At 39.2% G+C, this 23,163-nt stretch overlaps 1 long non-coding RNA gene across 2 annotated transcripts; it reads left to right on the plus strand.

Annotated features, from left to right (window-relative positions):
- Positions 1 to 8,934: 8,934 nt before the first annotated feature.
- On the plus strand, positions 8,935 to 11,470 carry LOC139791796 (uncharacterized). 2 transcript variants are annotated; one of them, XR_011724018.1, is made up of 3 exons: positions 8,935 to 9,034; positions 10,527 to 10,625; positions 11,304 to 11,470. It is a non-coding gene; the product is annotated as an uncharacterized lncRNA (long non-coding RNA). The 2 variants fall into 2 exon arrangements; XR_011724017.1 differs by lacking the exon at positions 8,935 to 9,034 and adding an exon at positions 9,298 to 10,003.
- Positions 11,471 to 23,163: the final 11,693 nt, after the last annotated feature.

Here is a 23,163-nt window from a genome sequence, read left to right on the forward strand (position 1 = left end):
ATTCAGGTAAAGCTAAACTTCTTAGAATAATGTATAACCCTATTAACTAATGTCTAATAGGTTAGGGGTCCTGATTCTGGATCTGATGCTGCCCAGAATCTATGGGTTAGCACAGATCTCACTCCATGAGAGACACACACTTTTTTGCTTGGCAATGGAGAGGTGTTTCCAGGTGTTTCCATGGACTGATTTGTGTGACCTACTTTCAACACCAAATCAGAATTAGATGAATCACTCCCTAGAAGTGCCTCAGTACTGACTAGAGAGGGAAACTGGAGTGACTAACTCAGATGAGAATGTCTGCATTGCAGACACTTGGAAGTGGTGAGATGAGTCCCTAGGCCAACAGAAGAGTTTTCATTATAAGCACAGGGCAAGAAAACAGCCAGGAAGGAGTACAAAACACCTTGCAATCATTCCAATAGCTACTGATTTAATGGAAAATGGATCAATCTTTAGTTGCCTCCATCCTTACTTTGAGGAATGGGATTTCCTAGATTTTCCCCTTCCCTTGCTTTGTCTCATCAAGCTATTTCAGTCACCAGTAGGACTGCCCATGGAACTCAGGGGCCCTAAGCCTCCCTGTCAAGATTTTGTCAGTGTTAAAAAAAAAAATCTCATTCTTATCACTTAAAATATCATCAAAAGGGAGGAAGAATTTATTAATAATAATTATAAGAGCTAGGGAAAAAAGTAAAAATAGTAACGATTTAAATGCATCAAACATATCCTACTGGGGCCAATATTTTTTGGTGGCTGGTAACTGGTCTTACCATTTTCTAATATATTAATCAAGAATATTAATTCAGAAAAATAATACACTGTTGGTCTTTTTCCTTGGGTAGTGTGCATTTTTTTCATGCTCAGAAAATGCCCTAGAAATTCATGAAGATGTCTCTAATAGTATTTACTCAGACACAACTGAAAATTTGCATATTTTTTTTCCCAGAGGATAAATGAAAAACACTTGCTAGTTATTGTAGAAGAGTCTGAGCTCCTGTCAGTGGAAGGGGGGCTCCACAGTGACTGACAATTTTGCAAGAGCTTGAGGGAAGGAAATTATGGCAGCCCAGATTGTGAAGGTTGGCCAAAATAATAGGTTGATGATCCACGTGTTCTGTAGCCCTTTCAGTCCTCATTGCTAATTTATAAACATTTAAAACTCTTGCTCCAAGAGTTGAAGGTTTTATCTCAGTTTTGGTTTTTTAATTGTTTCTGCAACTTGCTTATTTCATGGATTTGGAAGTGAGACCTGCTCCTGTTCCACCTTGTGAATAATGCTCCTTTTCTTCCTGCAAACATCTGCTTTACCATCTTTCCTACATTTGTGTGGTGATTGTAAAAGGAAACTTTTCCCAGCACAATATCCTAGGTACCCTGTCAATGAATAGGATTGTAATTAGTAGCACTCTGGTTTGAATAGAAAACGTGTACAGCTGGTGACAATTGAGAGGTGATTTGGGAAATAGGTTGGATAAAAAAGATGCAGGTACTCTGAAAATATTCTTGTTCACCTCATCTCTCTTTATTTTCTTCTTCTCTCAGGCTTTCAATTTCAACTCCTCTGTCCTAATCTTGCCACGTTTGAGTTTGATTCCTTACACTTTGAAATCTTTAAGATGAGGAACTTAACTTGCCCTTTGCTTGAAAGGCATCATATGCATTTCTGCTGATTGATGAATATTTTATATAAATTACCAAGAACACATTTATTAGCAAAGCTCACAGTGTTAAGATTTTAGAATGTGAACAGGAAAGAGCACTCTCCAGGGCTACTTTACTGATTTCCTGGGTGACCCCTGGCACTCTTTCCTGTCTCCGTGTACACAAATGCTGACTTCTGAATATGATTTAAAAAACATTTTAATATAATTAATAAATAATTGTTTACATTACTTTAGCACCCTTCTCTGCCCATAAAGAACTTACAGTTTGCCCACATGCTGTTTTTGCCACCATAGCAGCACTTTCTGACACATAAGCACATAAGAAAATCAAGTGCATGTTCACTGTATGAATCATGAAGGGGATTCTACTATTTACCTGAAGTTCCCCTTATGCATCTACAGTAGTAGTGGCCAAGAGGCCATGTTAACTCTCTTACTATGAGTCAAATGCATAAAAGAATAAATTGCTTTCTGAGTTGAAATAGCATTTTAGGAACAGCCATGGAAAAGAAAATTAAGTTCCTAAATAAGAATATGTCTGTCTTCCTCACTTGTGTTGCTCAGTGTCATCTACCATCGTTTTTACATTATGGATGTCCTGATAGTTTTCTGACAAGATCACCAATTGTGGGATAAGGCCAATTGTATGAACTCCAACCAGGCCAAAAGCCAGGTCCTGCACTTGGGTCACAACAGCCTCCCAGGAACAGGCTGCCCAGGCAGCTGTGGCTGCCCCCTCCCTGGAAGTGTTCAAGGCCAGGTTGGATGGGGCCTTGAGCAACCTGGGCTGGTGGGAGGTGTCCCTGACTGTGCAGGGTGTTCAGAACTAGATGATCTTTAAGGTCCCTTCCAACCCAAACCATTCTATGATTCCAGCCCCAGGCAACAGTAAAGGCTTGGGGAAGAGTGACTGGAAACCTGCCTACAGGAAAAGGACTTGGGGGTGTTGGTCAGCACCTGGATGAATATGAGCCAGCAGTGTGCCCAGGAAGCCAAAAAGGCCAACAGCATCCTGGATTATATCAGAAACAGTGTAGCCAGACAGAGCAGGGAAGTGCTTGGATCCCTGTACTCATCAGTGGTGAGGCTGCTCAAACAATACAAATATACAGGTCCCCTTGCTATTGAATGTGTTACCACATCAATATTAAAGTATCTTTGATAGTTATATTGTTTTCTAACCGTGTTTTCCAGTATGTAATTCTAAATATTCATGGGTTGGCTTCAAAGAACACATTCTGATCTTTTACAGATGACATAAAATCAGCTGTTTTCCAGAATGTTCAGCATTTTCATTCTCTTAATAAATCTATTAATCATATAATAATCATGTAATAAAAATGACAGTTGAATCTGAGCAAAGCTGACAAATGTTCAGCTCAGTCTGGGTGGCTCTATCAGTAGGAAGTCATAGATGCTAATTGCAGTAACATTCTGTAAAATTAATCACCCAAAGTAATTTTTCAAGCTTATAATATCTTTATGTGAGTCTGTATTTGCAGAAATAAAAGGATATAGCCAATGATGCTTCACCTGTGGTCTTCCCATTCCAGGGCATTATCATGTAAAAGGCTGACGGAGAACACAAAACGTGTCTTGTTCAAATGGGAGTTTCTGGCAGACTCACTTAATTCATTCAAGTGATACTGAAAGAGACCATTAAAATTTTTTCTTTGAAGCCAAAGTTTTTTTCCCAGGTGTTTGGTCACTGAGTTGACAGCATTAATCATGCTTTCCTACTTATAAAGAAACGTGTAAATTATGTCCTATATCTAAATGAGATTAGACCACACTTTGGTTTCATACATATTTTTAGGCAAGTGGCAAAAAATTTTTCCTCATCACCTTTTGACTTTCATTGGCATATCTGTCCTTTATTAGCATATCAACAGAGTTGTGAAATCTGCTTTGCAGTCCAACTATTCACTGGCATATTCCCTTTTGAAAGTGCTGTAATATTAATGAAACATAGCAAATTAAGTTGAAGCAGAAAGCTACAATGACATTTGTGTGCCAGCTTTGAAGGTCTGCCTCTTCCAGGTTTCAGTGAGTTTTCATTTATTCTGACATTGTCTCTTTGTACTATGTGATTGTTAATGAAGATCTGTGTTGTTGCGTCAGCTGATCATGTCCTGTGGCCCCATTCCTGCCATGAAGAAAAGAAATCCACAGACAGTTCTGTCCCACACACTCTGACCTCTCAAAGGACACAGATGAGTCATAAACTGATGATGCCTTCCTCCTGAACTGCCTATTGTTGCAGCAACTGCACGCTAGATTTTGGCTATTTTCCATCAGAATCAATATGTACTGGCACTCATTCCTCTGAAACCTGTATTTCTGACAAGATAATTATTTTTTTAGCTACTCTTCTAGAACATGTACTAACTTCTCCAGTAGTATGCATGCATTTCAGACTTTAGAAGAGCTAGATATTTTGACCATGGAAAGGCCAAGCAAACTAAGGTCCTCTTCAGTCTTGGGGTTAAAACCTACACATTGTAAAGCTATATTTATTGGTTTATAAACACATACTATATTTTTTTGTCTGTTCTCTATCTCTGTCCTGGTTCACTGGGCCTCGTAGGTGTCCTACACTTTCTTAGGGAGCATAGTTACAAACTGTCTTAATATCTAATCCTGTATTTCACAGGGACATTCTTGGATCTTGTAAAGAGCACAAGGTGTCCAAAAATAGTAACAGAGGGAGGAGGAGAGCAAGATGGAAGAAGAGTATGCACTTTTTAAAATTCAATCTTTTACTCTTCTTTACTTCCCCAAATCATCAACTTTGGGAGAATGGTGAATGGAGATCGAACAGAAAGAAAATATACACTGTCATCTATATAATATGCACATGTATGTAGTTTATATAAATTATAAAGCTTTATGTAAAGTAGTGTGTACAGTCAATTGGACAATGGCCTCTAGCCTGAAACATATTTTAAACTGACACCACCCACTGCACAAAACAGTGTTCCTGAGCCCCCTTCCAGCCTGAATTACCCCTCGATCCTGTGGTTGCATAATGACTGTGACTGTCATCAAGCAAAAGGCTGCCTATGGCAAGATTAACTTCACATGCAACCCAGGGTATTTATAGAGGACAAGTCACCAGTGAAGTACAGCTGCCTGTGTGTGAGCTCCCTGATTTAGCTGCATTGGCTCATGGCACTTGGACATTTGCACAGGCAAATGGTACTTTTTGATGCTGTCCCTTTTTACAGGGTTTCAAATATGAGCAGCTGGGAAAGCCCATACTTTGACATCTTCCTGGATGTCTCCTTCCAGGAACTCTACAGAATGGCCATATGTTACCCTGTCAAAGATGGCATTGCTGTTATCTACAGGGAACAGAGAAACAGTAAGGGGGTGTTCAGAGAGCCCAATGCTGAGCAAGATCTTAAGTAAGCCAAATCTCTTCCATTCTGTGCTATCACTAAATATATTTTTAGTCACTAAAGTGGCTTCAGTTAAGTTATTTAACAAATGAAATACATAGATTTCTATGAGGGAGTTATGAATTTTTCTTAACACATATATTTGTTTGTATTTCCCCAAGCAACTGAGCAATATCACATATCCTTCACACAGCCAATTATTTTCCAGTTATTGTAACCAGCCGAGATGTAATTGCATGCCTTGATTTAAGCATAGGAAAATGGTATGAGCCTTAGATGAGCTAGAATCTGTAAACATTTTTACACACTTAGACCAACAATGCTTATATATAAAGAGAATACAAACTCTACTACACCTACCTGTAAGTGAAAGGTTATTGTGGATTTTAAGTGATGCCTATGAGGGGAAAATATGTTTTGCATCAGCGTCATTACAACCATGGAAGAATTATGCAACTAAGATGTATATATGCAACTAATGAAAGAAGTTTGTAGATGACAGGTCATTTTCTTCTCAATGGGAACTTCAGTCTCCTTGACATCTGCTGCAAATGCAACACAATGGAATGAAAATAATCCAGAGGGTTTCTGGAAAGTGCCAGTTTTCCAGATGAGTGAACCAGGGTAATGAGCAGCTGGATCTGCCAGTCACTCTCCAGAAAGAACTGGTTGAGCATGTGATACTCAGAGCCAATCCTGGCTCTAATGACAATGAAATACTGAGTGGGTTTCAAAGGCTTCACCAGACTGAGGTAGGCAAGGAGCAAAGATCCTGGATTTGTGGCAAGCAGACTTCAGTCCATCCAGAAGGTGGGAGCTGGGATCCCATGAGAGACAAAGCTGAGTGGAAAAGACACTCAAGTGAGTTCTCTCTAAACAGAGATGTGTACAAACTGGATCAAGACCAGCATAGAGCCACCACAATGGTCAGGAGATGGAGCACTTGAGCTGTGAGCAGAGGCTGAGGAAGCTGGGTTTCTTCAGGGTGGAGAAGAAATAGCTTCAGGGAGACCTAGCAGTAGCCTGCCTTTATCTATGACATGTCACAGTGGGCAGTGGGATTGAGTGCACCCTCAGCAAGTTCTCTGGCAAGAGGTCACCAAGCTGTGTTGTGTGGTCAACACACTAGAGGAAAGGAAGACCACCCAGAGAGACCTTGACAGCCTTGAGAGGCAGACCCATACAAACCTCATGAAGTTTAACAATGCCAAGTGGAAAGTTCTTCACCTGAGTCAGGGTAATACCAAGAATTACAGGTTGGGTGGAGAATGGATTGAGAACAGTCCTGAGGAAGAGGCCTTGGGGGTACTGGTTGATAAAGAGCTCAACATGATCCAGCTATGTGTGCTTGCAGCCCAAAAAGCCAACTGTATCCTGGGCTGCATCAAAAGAAGCATGGGCAGCAGGTCAAAGGAGATGGATCTCCTCCTCTACTGCAGCCCCAGGTAGAGCATTATGTTCAGTCCTGGAGTCCCAACACAGAAGGACATCGAGCACTTGGAGTGAGTCCAGATGTGGGTCCCAAAGATGATCAGAGGTCAGGAGTGTCTCTCCTATGAGAACAGGCTGAGAGAATTTGGGGTGTTCAACCTGGACAAGAGAAGGCTCTGGAGATACTTTATAGTGGCCTTTCAGTACCTATAGGGGAGCCACAAGAAAGCTGGGGAGGGATTTTCTACACGTGTGTGTAGTGATAGGATGAGGGGTGTTGGCTTCAGACTGGAGGAGCATAGATTTAAGATAGATATTAGGAATTTCAGATTGGCTATTAAGAATAAATTCTTCAATATGAGGGTGTTGAGACACTGGCACAGGTTTCCCCGGGAAGCTGTGAATGTCCCCTCCCTGGAAGTGTTCAGTGCCAGGTTGGATGGGGCTCTGAGCAACCTGGTCTAGTGGGAGGTGTCCCTGCCCATGCAGGAGGGCTGGAATTAGATTAAGGTACCTTTCAACTGAAACCATTCTATGATTTTATGAATAATTAATTTTACTTGGCAAGGCCAAATAGATTTTATACCCAAAAGTATATAGAGCCTTTGTTCTCTGAACCATTTTTGTCTAAGAACTGGAGAGGAGCAAAACTGGTACTTATGTTATAAAACAGGAAAGGACAAACACATAAATAAAATACTCACTATTCAGAAACAATTTTTAAAACATCTGAAAGTCTGAGCTGCACTTGGATAATTTGATATTGCCTGACTTTGATGGAATCACAGAAGGAATTAGCTGTGCAGTATTACTCATATCTTGAAGCCTGATTAAAAGCAAGCTATGAGAAAAAAATGGGTTTGAATTCAACTTTTTTATAAACCAGGTCAATTCCTTTTATATTTAATTTGAAAGACAGTTTATGAATCATTGTTCAGTTGTGACTTATAAAAGCTGATCAATACAATTTCCTATAGACCTAAATGTTCAAAAAGAGATAAACTTCAATTTAATAAGCTGATATGAAACATTTGTGCTTTAGTATACCACAAGTTTAGAAAAGTCCTATATTTTTTCCAAAGCTCATATCAATCTGTATTTCAAACTTTAGCATACATACATTACTATTTTTCTCCCATAGAACCTAAGCTAGAGAATTTATCACTTTGCATGCATCCTGCTCCCAGATGATTTTGCATGACTCAACATAGACCATTTTCGTGAAGTATGTTCATTTAGTCATCTCATAACTGCTGAAATGCTGGGACTGAAAGACATCCTGCAGCTCTCCTTCACAGAGTACAGAGCACATGACACCAGGTTGCCTGTTGGTGCTCAGGTGTGTTAGTGATGTTAGTGAGTCCCCCAATCCATTCACATGTTCAGCTTCCTCCAAATTATGTAGCGAAATGAAAGATTTGGCAAAACTTAGCACAGAAAAGAGACCTAAAATACAAACACAAATGGCTTGAAGCTGGATATCTCTATTTGAGTTTCACCTTTATTTTCTTTCCAAATTGATCTTACCAAGTCCAAGAGCTAAATCCTTGCCTGAGGTCCTAGAAAAATCAGTAGATATTGCCATGTCATGCCATAACTTTTGTTTATTCAAGTTGTCCTTGCATGAGAAACAAAAGATGTTGGCAGTCCATGTTGAGGCAGATACCCACCTGCAGCCCATGAAGGAACCCATGCCAGAGCCTGTGGATTCCTGAAGGAGGCTGTGATCCTGTGGGAAGCCCACACTGGAGCACACTTCTGGCAGGACCTTTGGCACCACAGGGAACCCATTCTGGAGCAGTCTGCTCCCGAAGGACTGCACCCCTTGGAAAGTACCAGCATTGGAACAGTTGCAGCCTGAGGGAAGGACTCATGCTGGAGAACTTCATGGAGTACTGTCTCCTGTGGGATGAACTCCACACTGGAGGGGGGAAGAGTGTCAGGAGGAAGGAGTGGCAAAAAGTGTGTGATGGACTGACCACAACCTCCATTCCCCATCCCCCCATGCCACTATAGGGGAAGTAGAGAAAAGGGGCTTGAAGTTAAGCCTGGGAAGAAGAGAGAGATGGGGAAAGGTGTTTTAAGGTCTAGTTTTTATCTCTTATAACCCTACTATGATGTGATTGATAATTAAATTAATTTCCTAAGTCTTTTTTTTTGCCCATGATAGTAATGGCTGAGTGACCCTGTTCATATCTCAGCCCATGAGCCTTTTGTTATATTTTCTCTCCCCTACCCAGATAAGGGAGGGATGTGAGAGAGCAGCTTGGTGAGTAACTGGCACCCAGCACACTACATTTGAGTGACAGCAATTATAGAGGGACTTCAAATGTCCATGTGTCTACATAAGTAAGCTCCCTTTACAGTCTTTGGGCTTCCATGGCTAAAGCTGTTTGTATAAATTAAAGCTCAGGTGCTGCTGCAGATGACCCATGGTATTTAAGGCACCTGCATACTAATGTAACACAGAACCTATGGAGAAGCTGTGAGCTGGCAGCTGGTACCAAACCAGGATCCCTTGGATACTCAAAGGAAGTGAGATGCCTTCCAGCAGCTGAACTGAAGTCTTAGTCAATGCCATCACTACTGGGTGGCTGGCCACTAAGTGCCTGCTTTAGGATGAAATTAACTGATCCTTTCAGGCTCCTTTGACTATAGTGAACAAAGGCTAAATTCATCTGCCTAAGGATATATATCTAGTGTCATTTGAAGTGGTACAGGTTTGCTATTTGAAGATATCACTCCAAAGTGGCAGAGGTTTGCTGTATGACCATTGTCACATCTGCCAGCCCTGAGCAGAGGTTTTGAGGAACCTCAAGGATCCCAAATAACACCATGTACTGAAGTGCAGGCAACTGAAAGGAGACCTTGATCTCTCCAAACTATAATCAGAACCCAAACACATATCTCATATGTAGACACCTATTTGAAGACACTTTAACTTAAAGAATTTAATTTCAGCCTGAATCCACCACAGTTTTGTCTCAACTCTGTTGTGTACTTTACCAAGCTTGGTGTACCCAGATGCCACAGATGAGATCAGCCAGCTTCAGAAAGCTGTAGAACGACCTAAAAGAGTCAGTGATGCATAAAGCAAGAGAAAGCAAAGCTGGTAGCTTTGTAGGGGAGACAATGAGATTACACTCATGCCCATTATATGGTATAATGAGGAGCAGTGACAATGCAATGGGCAGGGGTGACTGCAGTACATGGTCACACTTTTGCTGACAGTCTGAGGAAGAGGGTGTGAAATACATGAACCCAATGACCTAGTGATCTTGAGTTATGTCTCACTCATCATTAACACCCATATGAGTGATTAGACAGTGGTGAAGACTTTATATGAACTTTTATTCACTACCTGCTGCAAACTGCATTGTTTAGCTGACTAGAAAACTCATTTCTACTAAAAGCTATGAAGAGGAAAATAAAAAGAAAAACAAGAGTGAGAAACATTTCTGTTTGTCAAGAATAAAGTGCCAGTCAGACACCCTCTTCACAGTGGTACATATCTGTCAGCTTAGTTAATTAGCAAGTCATAAATGAAAATAAGTTTTCAGCTTGTTCATAGCTTGAATTATAACAATAATTTGACAGGATGGAGTTCAGTTGCATTTCTGACAAGTCCAGTTATGTCATGTGAGAGACTTTTCTTACAATTTTTTTTCCAGGAGTAAATGTTTCTGAAGTTCCAATTGCCAAAATCACATGGACCATGGTGAAAATGCTTACTGATCTGTGCCAAGCAAATAGTGACAAGCCATACATGCTCTGGTGAATCATACCTGACTTACTGCATTCTTTCTGGGCATTTGCAATTGTAAAGGTTTTTTGCAGTGTGAGAGGAATACTGTGGGTAAAACAGGTGTTGTGAGATCCCGTGTGTTTAACACAGATTACATGGTTGCTGCATAGCAGTTTGAATGCAGTTAAAAGTATACCATTAATTTTAGCAATAGCTGGTATCTAATTATTATTTAAAAGCCAGCCTACTTCCCCATTTTCCCACTTCTCTCTTTCTTTGAAGGTCTGCACTGTGACCACGAGACCGCTTCTTGCACCCAGCTGGAGGAGCAAGCAATCAAGCATCATGAGGAAGCCATCAAGGATATAATTCAGCTCAGTGGTGAAAGCACGACTGAGATGTTGTTTACACGAATTATGTGTAAATATCTATTTCAGAAAAAAAAAGCAATTTCACAAAAAAATGCCAACTTATCAGATTTGCAGTTATTGGGATGGTGAACATGTAGTTCAGTGGTAGCTGAAAATACAACATGCAGCTGTCAGTTTCTCTGACAGAGTTTTCAGTGCAGAAGACATTTACTCACTATGCTAAAGAATTAACTTATGAAACTTATGAAAATGGAATTACAGACTTCTCTTAACCTTTGTCCTACTCCCATTACATTTATCAGGAAAAAGGTTAACAAAACCTATAGAAACACATAATTAAAAATTGTGATGTTTTTTATTTTGGAATTTCACAGTGAGATTGCATATTGCATACCAGATCCCTTTAGAATTTTCATTTCTAACAGGAAGAAGTATGCTTCATTATTTAAACAACACTTTAAGCACTGCCAGCCCACAACAGACCCTGGGTAATATTGAGAGTGTGTGCAAGACCATGGGGCAGCAAAGAAATTGAAGCCTCCTTTGGAACAGTAGTGGAGTGATTGTCACCAGCACAGTGATGTTACAGCAAAATTAAGTGTTTGTCTCAGTTGTTAAGTAGCAGCATGATTACAATGAGCAATTCCCTTTCTGCAAATATTCATAAATACTCCACATTTCCTTGCAGGTATTCTGGAAGAGCAGCCACTTAGGGGATCAAAGAATCAGCATGAGCAAGAATGCTGAGTTAACACAACTACCTTCTGGCTTGTTCTCTGTCTTTATGTACAGCCTGCCACCAGTCACCTATACTTGGTTTAAAGCAGATGGAAAATAAAAAAGATTATAATGAAACTGAAGAATCATTGTGCTCCTCAGCTTAACTATGAGTTCATAAACCTGCCCTTCAAGGAAGAGATTACTCACGCTGACCTCAGATTTACTTGTTGTTCATTCTGGATGCAAGGGCACTCAAGCATATTGTCACTGCCCCACAGACTCGGGGACACACAGACAAACTGGCCTGTTGTGAACTCACTGAGATCACAAAGTCTCATCATCACAGGGCAATAACCTCCCCCTGCATTTTAGCATTTCTCACCCTAGTAATTATTGTCCTCTAGACAAATGTGTTGATACACAAGCTATAAGAGAAAAATGAGAAAACCACCCACTTTTTTTAAACGCATGGTTTAATTTAGCAGCATATATTATTTCATTAACTCATTGATTAAATTATTCAGTTGATGGAAGGACAGAGAATTCTAAAGGTATACTAAAATCTATTTTTCTTTAAGTGGGCATTTCTTTTTTTTTTTTTTTTTTAGAAAATGTAAAGAGATGTTAAATTATATGTTTCTATTCCCTGCTCTTTAACACATTTCTTAATAAAGTCTACTGATCAAATAAATTGTACTCATACACAAACCTATAGATACACAGACACCAGCTTTTATTGTGGAGGAAATTTTCCTTTAAACAATATCAGGGGCAAGATTCAGTAACTTTGATAAGTCTTCAAAGAGTAACTAAATCCTTTCTGCACATGAAATCCACATACCCAACTAACAAGGATATCTGTCTTCTTCATATAAATCAAAGTTTGAGCTAATTGGTATTTTATCCACTGGATTTGCTTGTACACCATGTTTCACACTTCTGAAGAGTCTTTAGGCATGGAGCTGATCCCCATGGAGTGTAAGAGGTGTCAGAGATGTTTTTCTAGTACAATTATCCATCCTTACAGATTATTTCACACTACTGTAAACTTCACACCTAAATTATCTTTTCCAGCACCTGCTGCTCTGTTATTATCAAGACCTTTGGTAGATGGAGAGCTGGTCCTTCCTTGCTCCACAATAAACCCAGACATCTTTTGTCACATAAACCTCTTTTATAGTAATATTTGATCCCTACTGGCATTTATAGGCAGGCACAGGGGTTGGGGATGGATGCTAATTTGACAGCAGAAGCACTTCCAACTAAAGGATCCAGTAATGGCTTTGTAGCCCTTCCTCCCTTCATAGGCCCAGACGTTGCCATTGAGTGCAGACCTAAATACAATGTCAATTGCTCCAACTCTTTTCTTCCTTGTTCCTCCAACCTTTTCCCCTTCCTTCTCAAGGCTGACTCTTGCTATTAACTGCAAATGGAACAAAATGGGAACATAGTTAAAATGCCTAAGAGAGTACAAGTGATGTTAAGATATTTCTATTTTCTTTCAGAAGTGATGTGCCATCTTGCAATCTGCATTTCCACTCATTGTCCATTCCTTGTTTATGGGCACTCTGCTCCTAACCAGACCCCACACATCACACAACATGGCATTACCTATACAGTCACACTTTGATGTCAGCATTGCCAGACATATGAATAATTAACTGCACATTTTACAGACCTGTCTGTGGGAGGACAAAAACAAGTTCTGACTTTTTTTTGATTTGTACTCAAGAGCACCCATAAATTCTGCTTTAGAGTCACCTTGTTCCTTGGTCCCAGCAAATCTTAAACCTGCTCTCTGAACTTTGTTTGCTCTCTTAATCTAGATTTTTCATTATCACCACATAGGAATCTCTCACCAACAGCTAAAAACTTTTAAAACTTTCCTTAAAATAAGCACTCAATTTTCTTTATTGTAAATAATGAAATATTTTCTTCCTGTCTCCCCAGTCATAGTAAATGTGGAGAACAACTGCTCATTGCCTGTTTTAAAGCTTGTTACATACTGTCTTCATTCTTTCTCTCATGTTTTCTTAACTAAATATATTCAGTCTGGTTAAGCCTTCCTCCTTGATCTTGTTATTTATCCTTTAATTATTCTTGGAGAGAGCTCTCAGAACCATCAGAATTTGTCTATAGTTTACTCAAAATATGATGCTCATACAAAGTATTTCAGTAAAGCTTAGCCTAGAAAAGTGTTTAGCAGTCTGAAATTGTCTTATAACTTCTGCTTCTGTTAATGCATCACAGGACACAACTTACATTTCTGTAAAAAAAAAAAACTGCAATGGGCCTCAGTTTGTCTGTATGTTCACTGGTTGGGTGTTTATGATTTATTGCACCCTAAAATCCTTTTTCTGCAGCTCTTCAGCTGGGTTACCATTTTTATATTTGTGAGTTGGATTTCCTCTTCCTGATGGTCATTCTCCACTATTGCCTCTGCTGAATTTCATGTTGTTGATTTTAGTTTTTTCTCTCTGCAGTCTGCTGGGATCTCTGCACTTACAGAAATTCTCACAGGCTTGGTTAAATTCTTTAGTGATTTCATAATGAATTTCAGTAGATCTGAACAAATGTATTCCATGTAACTTTTTCAAATATCTTAATGCCTCCCTGCTCTACCTTGCTCTGCACGTCTGTATTGTCATTAAAACTAATTTAAAACCTGTTGATGGATGGCATTGTCTTTTTTTGCATTGACTCAAATCAAGCACTACATACCTGTAATTTCTGCAGTTTCAGTCATATGGACCTCTTCACTGTTCCTTTTTTTTTCACTGCTACCATGGTGAAAACAGACAATACAGCTAGCAAGCAAATGCTCAGACTGCCCTGTCCTTTTAAAATGAAATCGATCTCTGTTATCATAATGAGACATCAGCCAGCTAAAATACATATCTCTCATCTTCAGTATGCTTAAAATGTAACCAAGATCAGACAAGAAGATATCTTATAATGAGACTTTCCTATATACCAGAGTTCCCCCCATGTTTTTGAGATCCCAGAATACCTACTGGGCAAAAAAATCTTCCTTTTCTAATTAAGCTGCATTTGTTCTGGTGTGCTAAGGAATAAGAAGAGAACCACACTCAGGTCTCCAGCACTGAAATCAAAATGCTAATGAAGTTTTTTGATTGTTTGTTGGGGTTTTTTGTTTGTTTATATTTTAGTGAAGATAATGAAATGGTCAAGAAGACAACAGCCTCGTTTTTCTTTTTGGAGGTTTTGAGTTTGTTGCTGGCTATCAGATACATCTTTTGCAATCTGAAAAACATAGGAAAAATATGGAACTATCCATACTTTGCAACATTGTGCAACTATCATGTTGTATGTCAGGACTACTTTTCATTGTTGTCCTGGTTCTACAATGAACTAATCTTATGTGCCCTTTAAAAATTTTTCATCACAGGGAAAGCAGCTACATGCTAGAATAACAAATCCAAGGATTATCTGACAGGTTCAAAGATAAATATCTGAGAACCTCATGGAATCACAGAATAATTACAGTTGAAAGGGACCTCAAGAGGTCTCTAGCCCAAGTTTCTGCTCAGGTTGCTTACAAGATTAGTCTAGGTTATTCAGCCCTTTATTCTGCTGACCCTTGAAAACTTCTGACAAATCCCATGCCTGGACTCCACAATGTCTCTGGGCAACATATTACAGTGCTGGCACTGGGCACCAGTGAAGAGAGCTTGAATCTGTCCTCCTTGCACTCTTCCATCAGATTTTTATATACTTTGATATGATCTCCCTGAGCCTTTTCTTCTCCAGGCTGAATAGTCACAGCTCTCCCAGCCTTTCCTCACTGGACAGATGCTCCAGTCCCCTCATCACCTTGTTCCAACTCTATCCAGTGGGTCTGTGTTTCTTGCAGTGAGGAGCCCAGAACAGGACACAGGACACCCACTGGGTGTGGCCTCACTTATGCTGAGGGGAGTTTTGTCTGAAAGTTGAGAAATCATCTACTGGAAGCAAATTTAAGGAGATGAAGGCCTGGTTATTCCTCAGTATAATTATAAGTGACCCAAATGGAAGTGGTTATCCTACATGAAATCAGTCCATGAGTTTCCCACACAGAGCATGAAGTGTTGCTCTGTAAGATGTGACTCACCCAGAATGCTGCACACACTCACTATTCAAAATCTGAATCTAGACTTGAACTGCAGTGAAAAGCTGCAGTAATGGAGGACGTACGAGTACTCTCAAAAGTAAGTGTTGCATGTGATAGAAGCTATTAAAATGTGACTGTAGTGATATAAAAAAAGAGATTATTTTTTGTTTACTTCAGGTTTGATCCAACTTTTATTTTCACTATTATGAAATTTCCAGTATTATGAAATTTGCAGTATTATAAATCACTAGCATTTTTTATTTTTCAACAGTTAATGAAAAAACTCTCTGGAAATAATTAATCTTGACTACTCCTCTAAAGAGATAAAAGGCAAGACAATAAAAAGTGGAAACATATACACTGAGGGTGAAATGACAAAAACAATTTTTTGCTTATTCAAATATTTTTGTTATTTGGAGTGACCGTTTAGTGTCTCCTACTCACTGGTAGCTGGTTAGCTTTCTGTAAGAATAGAAATATCTTTCAAAGAAGTACTTGAATGAAAAGCAATCTGTATGCTGATAAGCTCAGAGAGCATTCCCAGGGCAGGAGAAATAACACTTTCCAGCTGATTCTGCTGTGTGAATAGCAAAGGCAGAATTTAACAATAGAGAAGATGAAACAAGAACTGACATGATAATTCAAGATCCTTTAAACCTAAAGGTATAAAGAAGAACGGCAACCTTCATGCAATAAAAGGGAAGATAGGACAATATTTCACAGACAATGAGACAGTTATATTTGAGAAATTACAATATGACTCGTGTAACTATCAACAACTGCAGATCTGGCAACTGAAAATCACCCATGTTCTTTATTCTTCCTCCTTTATTATCAGCAATGAAGATTCAGCAATTGTTTCAAATTGTGTCCTTACTGGCTGATGAGGATGACAAGAAGTCTTCCAAAGTACTGAAAAAATAACAGAGTATAAATGGAAGGAAAGCTGCTGGCTTGCTGACAGCTATTAACTGGGAAAACAAAAAAACACCAAAAAAAAAATCTTGTGTAAATTACACCCATTTATTAGATTCCTGTTTTCTGGCACATAAAAGAGCCTTCACTGGCTTGAATAGAATCTCTGACCCTAATTCTTTCTGATGAGACAAAGTCACAGGCACACTGCGTGGTGGAAACAAAAAGATTTGGTCATAACAGTGTGATATAGCACATGGTGATAAAGCAGAACTGCTGCTGGAACCCTTCACAGTGAAAGTGTGACTATGGGAGCAGTTTCATTGCTCCACAGATCCATAATCTATAATCCAATAGAGGAGAACTTTTTATCAATTTTATTTCCCACAGTTTTTGGAAAACCTTGAAGCTGTAGTGTGTAGTCTAAGGAAGTCTGCAAACCCATATTGAACAGCAGAGTTTATGGATCTGCTGTATGCTGTAATGCACAGAGCTCACAAGGAAGCCTGAGGTGTCCTCTGAACTGAGTATTTTGCAACCCCAACTGTACAATATTCTCACTTTCACCCTAATGGATCTCTACACCATGCTCAAAAAGCTTAACCAGTTTGGTAACTTTGGTAATGATGGATTTTAACTCACGGTCGACTAAATCTTCTTCTTTCTTCTCTTTTTTATTAGATAAGGGAAAAAGGAATCTTGTAAAAGTGCTGCTTGTGATGCTTAATGACTTAATGAAAATTATTCCATATTTTGAGAATGCCTTGTTGGAATGATTCCTTCTGAATCCTGACTACATGCAGATTAGCAGATCAGATCTCAGAGCAAAGGGAATTGTCTGCTCATGAGAGAAATCAACACAAGCCCTACAAGACCCTTGTAATCTTTTTGTTGTATTTTCAAAAAATGAAAACTGAAGAAGAATTCAAAAGCAGTAGCAAGCTATCGCCATGCAGTACACCTTCCAAACTTTATTTTTAATTAAAAAAAAACCAACCATTGCCTTTCAGAGTCTGTCCTCCTAACCATTTTGTGATCAGGAAGAGAAGATTCTGAAGGAAAAGGAATTGGAAGACATTTTACTTCTGATCCAGCTGCTATCTAATCTCTGCAGCCAGTAGATAGGGAATATGTCTTATTAAACAGATTATATGAAAGTGCATCAGTCTGTGAAAATGGGTGTTATCAAATAGAGGAATTGCATGAATTTTGCCATTAATAGTACTGATCTCTTTCCTAAAAGTAATTAGCTTCCTTAAAAGAAATTATGCTATTAGCTTACTAAAATATGTATAAGAGAGCAAAGTAGGATATGTCATCTGGAGTTGAGAATTACACAGCATCATGAAAGAATTGCTCACTGGAGCTCATGTCTCTGCTCTGACATTGAGATCACTGCCAAGATTATCACTTACCTCTTGTGAAGGTATGAAATCACAGTCAAACTAAAGCATATTCAAAATTAAATAATTCTTTTCTGGATTAGAACTGGTACTAAATCAAATAAATCTTACAGATATCTGCCAGGTGATAGGAGTTCTGCAGTTTGCCTTTCACTGATTGTAATATGAAATTACTTCGTTCCAAATTTTAAACACTGTTTTTTTAAAAACAAATCCTGTTTATTCAACAAGGCTTCTGGAAATCAAGGTGAGGTTTGCCCTTGCTAATCACAGTCTAGCAACCAATTCATAGATATCTTTGTGGAGGAGATGAGGAGGCTGTCTGAGCAATTTCATAGGTAATGAAAAAGAACACAGCATGATGGAATTAATTTCAAAGTTTTCTTCATTAGTGATGGTGATAATTGGGAAGTCAAGAGTCCAGTTGACTGACAGAGTTGAAATTAAGTTTGCAGGACTGAAAATCAGACTTTTTGTGAACTCAGCATATCTTCTGCTGAGTCACGAAGATACAAAAATATGGCACCTCTTTATTTTTCTTTGATATTTATTTTTTGCAGCCTGTCTATTGTAAGCACTTAATTGATTTCATGTAATGGTATTGGAAAAGGGAACAGAGATCAAAGCTGTATTACAACCTGTAAATGCCCTACCATTACACCAAAATCAGTTTTGATGCTTCTAGAGTAACTGATTCTAGAATAATTTACTCCAGCATGCAACAAGACAGGTGAGGCTATGATTAGAATGGTCAAAAAATGAAGTTAGTACATTTTTTTGTGATGGTTCCCATCCATTAGGAATGGTATGGTTTCATTTAATAATCAATAGCACAGCAACCAGTTTCACTAAAATCTGTTCTTAATAGTCTGTGAAATTGATGAAGAAATCTATGTAACTTCAGCCATTTAATTTGATAAACCTCCCTTGCCTACTGATCAGACAAAAAACTCACATTTTCATATAAGTTGTACCACTGAAACCTCACAACACCTATTCAGATTTGTATTCCACTGAAATACAACTTAATCTAAAATTAACCTTCCTCTGCCATTTGTGGGCATGCTGTATAAATATTAATGTGTAAAAGCATTCCATTTATGATCAGTTGCACTTTCAAAATGTGGCAATCTCACCCCCTCACATCCCATCTGACAGCTCACTGCTGACCTCATTGACAGGAAAGAAGCAGGTCAGAAACCTTCTGAAGACAGAAACACTCTGCTCACATTTACATCACTTCTTTGAGATCAAATGTTAGCTACTATTTGCACACCTTCTGCTGTTCAGCCTGGACATTTCTGTTGGGAAGTGTCTTTTAAGGCAAAAATTAATTCTAAGTGTTTGAGAGGTCACCAGTAAAGGAAAGCAGCATTTGCAAGCTCTGGTTGTAAGACAGTGCAGGGTAGGGCTGAAGTGCTGCCTGAAGATTAAGCACATCTCAGTGTTTCACAGGCTTCTTTGCATCTAGGTTTGAGACCATTCCTCTCACAGTGCCTGGACTAGAACTCTGTCAGCTTCATCATGAGGATGCCACTACTACCCAGGTTCTCGGTGGCAACTGCATAGGTGCATTCAAATGACCCCGGGGAAAAGAAACATTTTTAAAAGACTTACAAGAATGTGCCAAATTGGGGGGTGCCAGACTTAGCAAAACAGAAGGCTGCTTCTTCACCCTATAAATACAAATGGTGTACGGTGACTAAGGAAATCTCCTGGGATGTTCAACGAGAGGGAGAAGAATGAAAGAAGGAAAGACAGTACCAGAGGTGTGGGTTGTAAACACTACTAATTGTTAAAGGAGTACAACTTTGTGGGTCAGGCAACACTGGTCTGGGAAAGCAAATAAACCCCAGATAAATAAGTTTAAGGTGAATCTGGGAGCCAATGAGAGAAGTGCTCACAAGGTGAGTGGGTGTGTTGGATCGTGCAAGCATCAAATGGAGGATCAGAAACTGAATAATTCTATTTGCAATCTGGATGAGCATAAGCCAAGTAAGAGCACAGAAGTATCTGTGGGGCTGAAAAAATTCATTGGTTCTCTTTGTGGTCTTCTGAACAGTAAGGCAGACAAGCCCCAAATTATGACTAGGGCACATTTAAAACAACTGTCTTGGATGGCCTGTCCCAAGCACCTAGGTCCTGCAGTGTTAGAGTCTGTAGGTGTGGAAACCAGTACAGAGTAAACTATAAGCTTGGTTAAGAGACACAGCAGTAGTATGGACAAAAATAAATAGTTGCTCAAGAAATAAAAAAAAATCTAAGGAGGGGAATAATTCAGAATCTATACAAACTGTTACCTTTGACAGAATTAACTCCCTTCTCAGGGACTGTGGTCGTATAGTAAGGAGAGGTAGAATAGTACAAACCTTAAGGCTGTGCTAAGAAATAACACAGCAGAAGACACTCAGTAAGATCAGATATATAGAAACTGCTTCAGAAGAAGGGGAGCATCTGAATTGCTGGGATAATGTCCCAACAATAAATCTGCTGTATTGCTTGTAGGAGATCAGAGTAAGAAAAGAGTGGACCCTGTATCCTCTCATCCTCTCCCTCCCAGTGATAGTCTTGGGGGTCCTGTACCTCACCTTTCCATGGGTCATGGTCAAATTAGAACCGGATCACTGGAGCAGGCCCACCACTCTGGTGGAGCTAAAGGAATGGTCAGGAAACAAACTGCTGGGTACCAGCACATCCATCAGTGTAATCAAGACAGCTTGAATACCAGGGGCAGACTCTTACAGTTACTCTGATGGAGTAAATTCAAGAACCTAATGAATTGCTATGGGCTTGTTTGTGGGTATTTTTAAAGAAGGAGGATATGAAAGAGAAGCTGAATACTCCATTACCATCAGCCAGGCTGCTGATCCCTGCTGTTCTCCTGAGGGGCCTGACCATACAGGAAGACAGAAACACACAGTGGCCCTGTAAGCACAGTTTCAATGACACAGTGGGTTTGCTACAGCAGTTTTGGAGACCCAGAATGCTACAACGGAGGGGAACAGAAACCATCCAGACCAGGGATTGATAATAATTATGCCAGGGAAACTGGAAAAGAACAGTTGCTCACAAAAATATGCACTATTGCCAAACCATTTCTGCTATTAGGCAGCCATGCAGAGAAAGCCATTTGCTCTTTTAATCATCAAGACAGTAGTAAAAGGGAAGGGCTAAATATATAAAATCAAATTGCTATCACAAGGAATTGAAGTCCCAGGCAGATTAAAGAAATAACAAAAATTACAATGGTCTGCAACAGGGATACACCCAGAGGTTGATGGGTTCATTGATAGCTTGAGCAGCAACAGCAACCACTGGATCAGACTGGTACCATTTCTTTGGTTGAATTAGCACAGAGGTTCCACAAGCAAATTCTGAAAGACAAGAAAAGGCTCAGAGGGAAAATAAATACAGGAGTGAGTCAGGGCTTTAACATTTGCTAACAATGATCTGCAGCGATTGGACCTAAGAAAGAGGGATAAGAGTGAAGTGTTGTATAAATAGGAGACCCAAATACCATATGAAACCCAGAATTATGAAACAAGAAGAGAAAAGGCAGCATCAGCTTTGAGGCCACTCTAAGGCATTCTGAAATGCTTTGGAAGAAAGAGAAACCCAGACAAAAGAATACCTAACTGATAGAAGAGGTAAAAGATTTAAAACTGCAGAGCAAGCCAAACAAATGCAATACAACTAACATGGAAACAAGTACTTCAAGCTCACAGATAGAACTGCAAAGTTCAGCGAAGCATGTGAGTATGTGCATGAAAGGCATCTAGAAGGGTTTCCATTGACTACATAATCAGGAGGAAAAAAGAAAAAGGATAAGTTTGAAAACAAACACTAACAAAGTGTTTCTAACATGTAAGTAGTTAACATATGAAAGACTGGTGGATTAGGTATGGCCATAGGAAGTCAGAGAGAGGCATAGCAGGTATTTTACTGAACTCAGAGAGACCTAACCCTTGAAAACTGAAGTTAACACAATAATGCATGATTTTAAGTGATATGTGAAAACCAGTATTTCTTTAGATCTCAGAGAAGGAAATATAAAGAAAAGCAAAACAAAAACTAAAAAGGGAAAGGAAATAAGGTAGAAACCCATTAAAAATAAGAACTGTTAATTTAAGCTAAAGCAGTTATAAAAAATAGGCAATAAATTGATAATAAACATGAACTGATGTTCTGTTCTGACAAAACTTTGTTTTGTCTTCCAGACGTAGAATAAAAAAGTAATCCATATTCGTAGTCTATGAATATTGCAACTTGCTTGGCCTTGTTTGGTTTTAATTTAAGCTTACTCTCTTCCCTGAAAAGGAATATAGTACTTCTATAGGTTAATTGCCTTGTATGAAGAAAAATAAGAGAAAAACATGAACTTGCAAAAGTGTCTTGGAAAACTGAATCCAAATCAAAGGTGTCTCCATCTCCAAACAGAAGAAACTCTTTCAGTGGTGATGAATATATCTGATTTTGTTAATAGTGAATATGATTAATAGATCACCAACTCATAGACGTGTATATATGTGGTGTTGTGCTCCTCCCTCCCCACCCCTGCCTTCTGCTTAAGCAATAGCCATCAGCAGTGGTTATGATGGCTGCATCTGGTTTAAGTCAAGCTCTCAGGAGGCAGGTAAATACAGCATAGCTAAGGGCTACAAATCTTGTTCAGCAGCTAAGGGCTAAGTCAACGTATGCCAACTGAAATATGGGCAATATGGAAATATAAGTCAATTTTCTTACTCCATAAATAATGACCCACGGACCATTGGGCTCTCCTGAAATGGCAGCGGGCTGCATGCCAGGATCTCCTCTTGACTTGGAATGTCTCTCAAGGTTGCTCCTTGAGTGTGAGAGAATTCTTACCACATCACAAACTCAGTAAGTAGGTGAACTGGAAAAAGAGCTGAAACTTAGAAAATCTTAGCTAAGTGATACAAAGAATGGACTGTGTACATATAACCCTTTACCTATAAACCTTTGACCAAGTCTTGGACTAGGACTGGACCCAGCCACTTCTAGACTCCTCTCTGAGGAGTGTAGAAAGCAAGGGAATTTTTTCTCAGCTTCATGACTCAATGACAATTTGCCTGACCCTGTGTCCCATATGGGGCAAGATAGCAGATTAGATGTATATGTGCAAACCCAAGATTTATTCTAAACAGTAAAAGATCTTAAAAATTGGACTGAAAGGCACAGATCAGAGTACCTGAATGTGAGGGTATCAGGGTAGCAAAACAAGAATGCATCTTAACAACAGAATACCCAAATAACCAAATAACTGGATAACAGTTACACAATGGATAATTCTTTGAGAACTAGCAACTTAATTATCAATAGGCCTTCTAATAGATCCAGAACAGTAATTAAAATAATACATTAAGGTAATGTGCTATGAC

This window comes from Heliangelus exortis, chromosome 1, assembly GCF_036169615.1.
Source record: "Heliangelus exortis chromosome 1, bHelExo1.hap1, whole genome shotgun sequence".
Lineage (NCBI taxonomy): Eukaryota > Metazoa > Chordata > Aves > Apodiformes > Trochilidae > Heliangelus > Heliangelus exortis.